Below are 9,509 nucleotides of genomic sequence, written 5' to 3'. Positions count from 1 at the left end.
TTAAAAAGGGAAATAAAACAGCTAGAACATTTGTTAAGTAATCATGCTTTAAAACACATTTGAATTTAAAAAAATTTAAAGTGTCAAAAAAATGTAACATTTCAAAAAAATATCTACACTTAATACATTAGAAAATTTAAAGTGTGGCTGCATCAACACTTTATAAAATGAGCATGAAAATCACTAACATTTAAAAACAAATATTGATATTTGATAGATAAGAAAATTTAAAGTGTCATAAATATACTCCTAAAAAAAGAAGTTAATTTTTGCATCACAACTTTTCAAAATTGGTTGCATTTTTAGCTACCTTAGCTAAATAGGTAATAATATAGTTCCCATTTGAAGTTTACATTATTGACTGTAATTCAATGGGGACAACACAATCATGCAACAAAAATGATCTACAAAGATAAAAAACCAAACCTTGATTCAAGGCTAAAACTAGTGAAGTATGGAAACAAAAGAGAAATTTTTAAATCTAATTAAGTGAGAGGATATGAAGGACTGAACTAAACCTCCTCGATATAATTTTTCACAACCACACCCATGAAGAAGAAAAAGTGTCAACCAAAACAAAAATGGAAAAAAACCTTTGATGAAAACACAACTTATGATACGAATTTAAGGCATATATGAACTCATACATTTAAAAGAAAATAGATATGAAGAAATGAAAGAAAAATTTGAAGGAGAATGCCTCAAAAATATCAAATTTTGAAGGAGGATGCATGTTTAACGGTGACCAAACATGGTACAAGTCTCTAGGTTTTCAATGTACAATATCTAACATTGTTGATGTTCACTTTGCAATACATTGGAATCCCACAACAATTGACTAACAAAAATTTAAAACTCACATAAAAGCTAGATCTAATTAGATATAAAGAAAAATAGTTTGAAAAGCACTAGGATCAAGTTGAAAAAAATAAAAAAGACTGAGAGACAAAAATAAAACCAAGATCAAAAGCAAAAGAAGAGAGACACAACACTAGGGTTAAACTTCCCATTGGAGTGGCCAATTCTATTGTAAACAAAATTACTTACTCACAAAGAGTTGCTTCTCTCTGAGTTTTTCCCATAGCTCAACAATCACGTGTCTCATAAGAAGTGCAATTAAATTCATTCCTAACACATGCAAACAACACTAGAAATTGTGAAGGAAGAGGATGGGTCATACCTCTTAAATAAAGAGGTCGTTATTTGCTACAACCAACTTAAAGGACACTCTAGAAATGTATTCACTCTTAACTCCCCAAATGCCAAAAATCTCTGTGCAATCAACCAACAAGACCACCAAACATATTTCCCACGAGATTTGTCCGCATGATAATAATTGAAAAAAATTGACTAACATATGACAACCATGGGAAATTAATATAAGGGGAAGGGAATTGAATTTCATTACAATACAACGATATAATATCCAAATGAAATTTCTCCTCTCTAACCTACAATCCTAGTCTCCTCTAGTAAAGGGAGTCTCAAGACAACAATACGATAAATCTCTCACGCTATTTTCAACTCTCTCGGACTCTTGACATGATCATTTTATATAAGTATTTTATGCTATATGGGAGAATGTACCTCGACTTCTAGGGCTCCAGAACAGGAAACTTCTACAATACTTTTCCCATAGAAAATTTATGGACAAATCAGTCGAGTTGATCTCCCCTGAAACAATCTAGAAAGTTCAAGAATGTTTAATGTTATGAAAAGAAAAATTGCTTCCAGCCACTAAATTTATACACTGTGAACTAGATTTATATCACAGAATAAAAGTGTCAAACCAACGAGAATGCTATAAACAAAAGGAAATAAAAAAGAGAAACTATGCATCAAAATCAACCGGAGAAAACGTTTTGCAAGTAACTTAATGTGAGTAAAATAGACTATAACAATAAAATAAAATAAACCAACAAATAAGGTGTTAGATTTATTATTTATTTCTTTAGCCTAAAGATAAAGATGTCGGCCACAAAGAAATTGAACATAATTATATGTTCTCCTAGACTATTAAGAATGTAACACACGCAAGGACATTTAAAACATATGTAATTTACATGTTGTAAAATCCTTCACGTGTCCACAAATAACTACACATTTTTTTCTTTATGAGCTGCTTGAGATATCCATGTGCATCCTACTAACAAGTCTATAACATTTTATTATAATATAACATTTTTCTTTGATTTTAAAAAGAATGAAATGCATCAAAAGGTTCTTTGAAAATATTCTAATTCATTTAACTATCAATTATATGGAGATGCAGTCTTCTATCTTGTAGGATTTCTAATGGGAGGAGCAATTATATGGAGATGCAGTCTTCTATCGTGTAGGATTTCTAATGGGAGGAGCAAGAGTATTCAAGGCTATTTTAGGATTTGAAAATATGCTAATTCATTTAACTATCAATTATATGGAGATGCAATCTTCTATCTTTTAGGATTCGTAATGGTAGGAGCAAGAGTATTCAAGGCTATTTTAGGATTTGTAATTATAGGTGCAAGAGTATTCGAGGATATTTTAGGCGTTAAATTTCAGTTCATTTTCATTTTTCTAATTTATTTTAATTTGATTATAAAAATGATGTGCTCATAAATTATTTTGTTTAAAATATGATTAATTTTTTAGAAATTATATAAAATATTTATAAGTTTTATTAATTTTATGAAATTATTTTTAAAAATTGATAATTAAAATTTTATGAATTATAAAAATTTTAGCAAGAATTTTATGTTTATAACAAGTTTCATTTTTTGTGAAATATATATCATGACTAAATCTGTAAGACATTTCTCTTGATAATATTCAAAGTAAACCAAATTGTTGAGGCTAATACAACAATATATAGATTAGGTACTCAACATGTTACTTATAAGAAAATGATTATGGGTGGGGAAAATAAGACTCTTCTCAATCACCCAAAGTAAACTCAATTAACCTTATACATATATACTAATTTTAGCTTAATAATGTAATCTAATCATTTAATTTATTTTTATTACAATTTCTTTTATAATAAACCATATTAAAAAAAATCCATGATATTATAATATTACAATCTCCTATTTAATTTTATTTCTTTATATTGTTTTTATAAAAACATATATCTCAATCATATTATTACGTATTTGCTATCACATTCAGTGTAAATTAGTTATATTATACAAAATATAATTATATAGGAATGTTTACCTTTACTTTTCCAGAATATTTGACTAATATGATTATTTTTTAATATATTTAATATTTTAAAAAATTATGTAAAATCATCTCGACTATATTATTCCATCTTTTCTACACTTATATAGACACAAAATTGAACACGACCTCTACTTTTCAAGAATATTTTAATGATATGATTTATTCTTTATATGTATTTCTTTAATGTTTTGGTAATATGTTTAATACTTTAATTTTTTTATAAATGAAACTATTTAGAATAATTTAAACAATAGTGAATAGTATAAAATAATTTTTTTTATGAGAGAAATTTTTTAAAAATTGAAATAATATAAAATGATTTAAATGGTATAAGATAAGTATTTTAAAAAAAATTGAAAAAATTATTATAATTTATTTGAAATGAAATAATATAAAATAAATAAAATAACATTTTTATTGGAATATAATTTAATATAACTTACTCAGTAGAATTATCATTAATTGTCATATGCAATGCCAAATCATATTACATAAAATAACCCATGACTAATCTCTAAACACATTTTTTTCTTTTTTGAAATATTTTTGACTTATAGAGTATTAATCTATTTCTTTTAGTAAAAGAAAAATAATATTTTTTTTAATGATTTTCTTTTTAAATTAATAGACTCACAAAACAGGTTGATACTCTACTTGTGTAACACTACCAAATAAGTTGATCTTGTACTACATAAGGTCTATTGTCAATTCTGTCAACTATCATTATAATTACTAAATTCAGTAAACTTTCTCTAACATAAACATGACAATCAAAACAAACATCTCATAATATTTCATTGTTTTACTAAATAAATTACATCTTTATAAACTATTTGAAAACAATTATAACTATAATTTCAAATCGATTTACACACCAAAAATAACTAAAATAATATTTTTGATTTATTTAAAGAAAATTATTCTAACAAATTATTTTTTCTAACAAATAAGTTTCCCCTCAATTGTGGAAGATGATAATGATTAGATCAACCTAAACGATATTGATATGATAAATCTAAACAATAAAACTATTATTTTCCACTTGAATTGCATTATCCACAAATTATCTTTTGCCCTATTATAACAATAATTGATGGGGACCTAATTTCCAACCTTTCCACCAATCATGCAAAAGTGTTTTCTTTCTTTTTTTTCAGTAAAATTCCAACAATAAATTATTGGTGCGTGAGTATAAGGGTTTGGGTTATACTCAATTATTGACCATGGAAAATGACATCTTCAAGATCGACACAAAAAATAAAGAAACATATATATTTTTATTTGGATAAAATTCTGAACCATGTAAGTGGCAGTGCATTGTAATAATGTAGATTGTTACATTTAATATTATAAGTATATATATATAGATTGTTACCGCATTAATTATATATATATATATATTCGCTATGAGACCTACAAAATTAATTGAAATGAAGATTATGTCACTGCATATAAATACAACTTTAATATGATAAATAAATAAATTTGACATCATGATTTGGTCGGTTTGTTTAAAAGGTGAGTTTATGATAAAATTTTGATTTTTGGATGACCCCTACAAAAATTTACATCAATCAAAATATTAATAAAGAATGTACGTATAATATAATCATTAATTTATAATAAATCTGCAATATTCGTTGCACAGAAGAATCCATTATCCATGAGAGTGAGGTTTACATTAATGCTATTTTATTTTTCTAAAATAATTGGATTATATATTAAAGATGATTTTGTTTATTAGATATGCTTATGGTTATAATCTAATTTTGAAGGAGATAATTTCTAAATAGCTAGTACTTTTATTTATTTATTTTATCATATATAAATTTACATTTGAGTATTTATACATATTATTTGAGTATTTATACATATTTACATGTTTTATGTAAGTATTTTGTGTTATTGTTGTTGTTTTTTTTAATAATGTGGGATTTGTTTAGTAATATTAAAATGTAGCTTAGTATTAATTATTTTTTTTTGGAGTAGAGAGAATTTTAAGAATGAAAATTTATATTAAAGTTTAGAAATTTTGGAAAATTTTACTAGTTCCTATTATTCAAGTTGTAAAATATTTGACTATATTTTTACAAAAATATTCAAATTTCTAATGAGTTTATATGGGCTTTATAAAATTTTGGTGATTTTTAAAGTAAGATAATGCTATACTATAAAATTTAGGCAAATCATTTCTAGAAAAAAATGAAAAGTGATAGATCTTCTTTTGGAAAAGGAATGGAAAAATAGCCCACTTGTGAATATTATGCGCTACAATTTTTCTTATTTTGGAGTCATTCTTACTTTAATATAAATGTAAAATATCATTGGGATTTCTAATAGTTGATTAAAATCATTAAATCCTTTTCTATTGTAATATTTTGTTTCTAGTCATCAATTTTTTGCTGACTTTGGCACCCAACTCGAGCATTCCCCAATTCACTCTGTTTAGTTTAAGGTGCAAGTCACTCCAATCAAATACATAATTATATAGGGTGCCTTAATTTGGGTCCACAACAACCTAAAATCATTTGAGACTTCTTACATATGGACTTTGTCAAATTTATTATGATATTTAGACATTTAGGATCAATTTGGTCTATAACATCCTTAGATAACTTGCATTTGGTTAATGTACATTCATAATGATCTATTCTTATTCATAATTATCTATTCTTATGGACATGGTTATGTTTTAGACATAAAGTGATCTAATGGTTAATCTTCTCCTCAATACTAATAATTATTGATTTCTGGTCTAATTCCTTAATGATCTATGTTCTCTATTTAAAAAGCATAAAAAATCATTTCCTAATATTTTAATATTTTAGACATAAAGTAACCAAATAATTAATCTTTTTCTTAATACTAACAATTATTGATCTCTGATTTAATTCTTTAATGATCCATACTCTCTATTTGAAAAACATATAAAATCCATTTACTAATAATTCACGGTAAAAAATCTATGTAAATTATCTTACTTTTACATTAATATATTGCTTAAAATAGTCATGCTCATTGGGGGCATGCTACTTTTCTCTTTAAGGATTTTAACATTTTAATATATTCTTATATTGATATTTGATGTATTTGTCTAAAAATTTACCTTTAAGTATTCGACTTATATACGAGTATCCTATTTATGAAACACTGTGTTAAAGAACTTATGAATAATTGCTACTTCTTTTCATCGAGATCTTTGTGTCATTACATGCCTCAAAGGATTTTTAATGTCTATTGTCTTGAACTTCTATGAGTCAAGAGAACCATTTCACTACAAGTCAAATGTTGTTTGACTTGGTAATCTCTTTTCATCGAGATCTTTGTGTCATTACATGTCTCAAAGGATTTTTAATGTCTATTGTCTTGAACTTCTATCAGTCAAGAGAACCATTTCACTACACGTAAAATGTTGATTGAGTTGGTAATCTCTTTTATTTCGCTTAAAGAAGTTTCATTTATGTAAAATATAACCATTTATACTAAATCTAAAGGCATTTAGTTTCATTTAGTTTTCATTTATTTATTTAAATCTTTCTTTGTGTTATATATAATTCTAATCTGGTCGCTTTTTAATCTACATATATTCTTTCTGTCCAATTTTTATTCATTATTAACATATAAAGAATATAACATAAAAATATTTTTTACCCACATGTGAGAAAATAAAAATATTTGGACAAATTAAAAATATTAGAAAGGTTGTATTTTCAGAATAAAAGATGTAAATGGGATCTTATAAAGATTGATTTTTGTGGGTGAGATTATCTTTGAATTTTTTTGTTATAAAAATATAAGTTATGTTACATGAGTTTCTAGAATGTGGGAAAGTTGGGAACTTGGATACGCGTATCCGGAATGGCTAGAGGTTTCCCCAAAATTTACACGAAACGACTAATCGGGAATGGTAATATTATATAAAAAAATATATATAAAATAAAAAATAAAAAATATATAGTTATATAATAATCAAAATTAATATTAAATAAAAATATTCAAATATTAAAATCAATATAAATATATAATCTCTCTTATATATAAATATATTCTTTGAGTGTCTCTCTTCCTGAGTCTCTCCCTTTTATATATATAAAATATTAAAATGTCAAGTTCATTATCAGTTCTCTGACAAATGACCAGTATTTGAAGCAGTTTTCCCTAAAAATACAAAGGAACAATTTTACCTATGTTTCTCTAGTTATTCTTATGAGAAAAAGTAAAGAGACTCTAATGGTTAAGCATTGAATGCCACATACAATATGCACACAATCTTCTAAGATACATATACATAAACGAAAAAATAAATTCTCATCAGCATGACATCCCAGATATCACCCTTACATTGAGGTGTCACACGCTTCCTTAACCCATCAAGAGATTGCTCGAGTTTCTCAAGTAAGGATAACGGTGTTAAGGATGTCTTTGGCCTTTCTTCTTGCAAAGGTTTCAACAAAGCCTCATGTTTTGTGGGCAGTTCAACATGTTTGTCTACATGCTTTGTATTCCCCAACCCCAGGGAACACGTGAACTCCAAAAAAAACAATCTTCAAAGCTCCCGAAACTTTCCCAAGTTGCCATTGCAGCTCCCACAGAAAAGGGAACATTCCTATACAGTTCCAAAGCTTCCGGGAGCAAGTGAACCATCGGAATGGGTTTCCCACCTCTAGGGAGCGGTTCCCGTGTAACAGAGAAGATAAGTGTTTTTAATATAAATACAAATTTTAAATTGCAGAGTTATAAAAAATAAAATAAAAAAGTTCTTTTTATAATATTTTTTTATATATGAGTTTTAAGGGTTAGTTTAATTGGTAGAGTTTTTGTCATTAAAGCATTTTTGTTATTAATATATTACTGGTTTAATTCTCTCGATACATGAATCATGGTTAGGCTTTGTGGTTGAGATGACAAGAAGTGATTCCTTTGAGTGGATCTGCCTAGTACAAATATTTTATGGGCATAGCCGTCACCAATCTACGAGGTCCCTGAACCACATAGAAAAAAAAATTGTTATATCTTATAGTGATTCATTTTTGTTAAAAATCACTTAATTAAATTAAAGGTATCCTTTCTCAGTCATTTCACAATTAAATCAATTTTTGAAAAGTTCATACAACTTTAAATTATATTTTTTTAAATTCATTTTATTTAAATTATAAAATTGAATTATCAATAAAGTAATTTTATTGTTTTTTTTTCAATTATTTCTTACATACAAATTCAAGTTATAAGATAACTTCAATGTAAAAGTTATTTTCACACACACACACACACACATAAGTTTCTATTACTTGTAATTTTCAAAATTACATCGTGATTTATGATATGTTCACAAAATTGAGATTCTGACTTCAAGCCAGCTCAAAGATAGCCCAAGAACAATATCATTCACATAATAGCCATAAAGAAACCCAAACAAGACTACAAATATTCCAACCATAAACATAAAAAAAAACCTTAAGCAAGTGATCAAGAGGAAACATGATAAAAGTCTAGGAGTCTAACGAGGTCACTAGTTCTGGAACCTATGAACTAGCTCGAGTAGGGCTTGGTATCCTTCCTTGACATTGGAGATGACTCTCCAAATGTCATAAATGAACATCTATTCACTTTAGACAACATTTATAATGCCTCTCGATCCTCTACATATCATTTATAATTGAAATAATATAATTATTGTCTTCTCTTTTCTCTTTTAGAACACAACTGAGAGAGTTTTCATTTCCAATTGAAATGTAACTAAATGCAAATACTTGTTCCTTCATCCGCTAGTATACCTAGGGTTAGGAAGCAAGTTGGATACTTCAACAACAAGATCTGAATCATGGAAGGCTTGAAATTCACATGTCACCTGGGACTCTAATTATTGAATGTCCACTGTGGTGTCAAGGGCAGTTGATGCGTGATAACAGGAGGCTGCCTCTTGCACTTGATATTGTGCTTACAACCTACCCTTAGAAATGTGATCACTCTCCTAGTTGGTCCACATCTACATCACACACACCACCTGGCCATGGAAAGAGAAGGTAATTGGGGCCAAAACCAACTTTCCCACTCTTTAACGAGATGATGTTGCATGCCCGGTAAACACTCTATCTAAACATGAGAAGTTATCATCAAAAAAGAACTAAGAGGGAGGTCCCTACGACATATCACTCCAACCATAAAACACATCCCTAAATTATATAAAATGAACAAGGGGTTGCACACCATTAGGGCTTACAGAGAGCCCCGATACAACCCCCACTATGCCAATAAAACAATAATTTCCCTAGAGAAAGAGGAAGACCACTTACATACAAAAA

Source organism: Pinus tabuliformis, chromosome 3_1, assembly GCF_031772625.1.
Source record: "Pinus tabuliformis cultivar Carrire ecotype Pingquan chromosome 3_1, CPIR1, whole genome shotgun sequence".
NCBI lineage: Eukaryota > Viridiplantae > Streptophyta > Pinopsida > Pinales > Pinaceae > Pinus > Pinus tabuliformis.
This window is presented reverse-complemented; position numbering follows the sequence as displayed.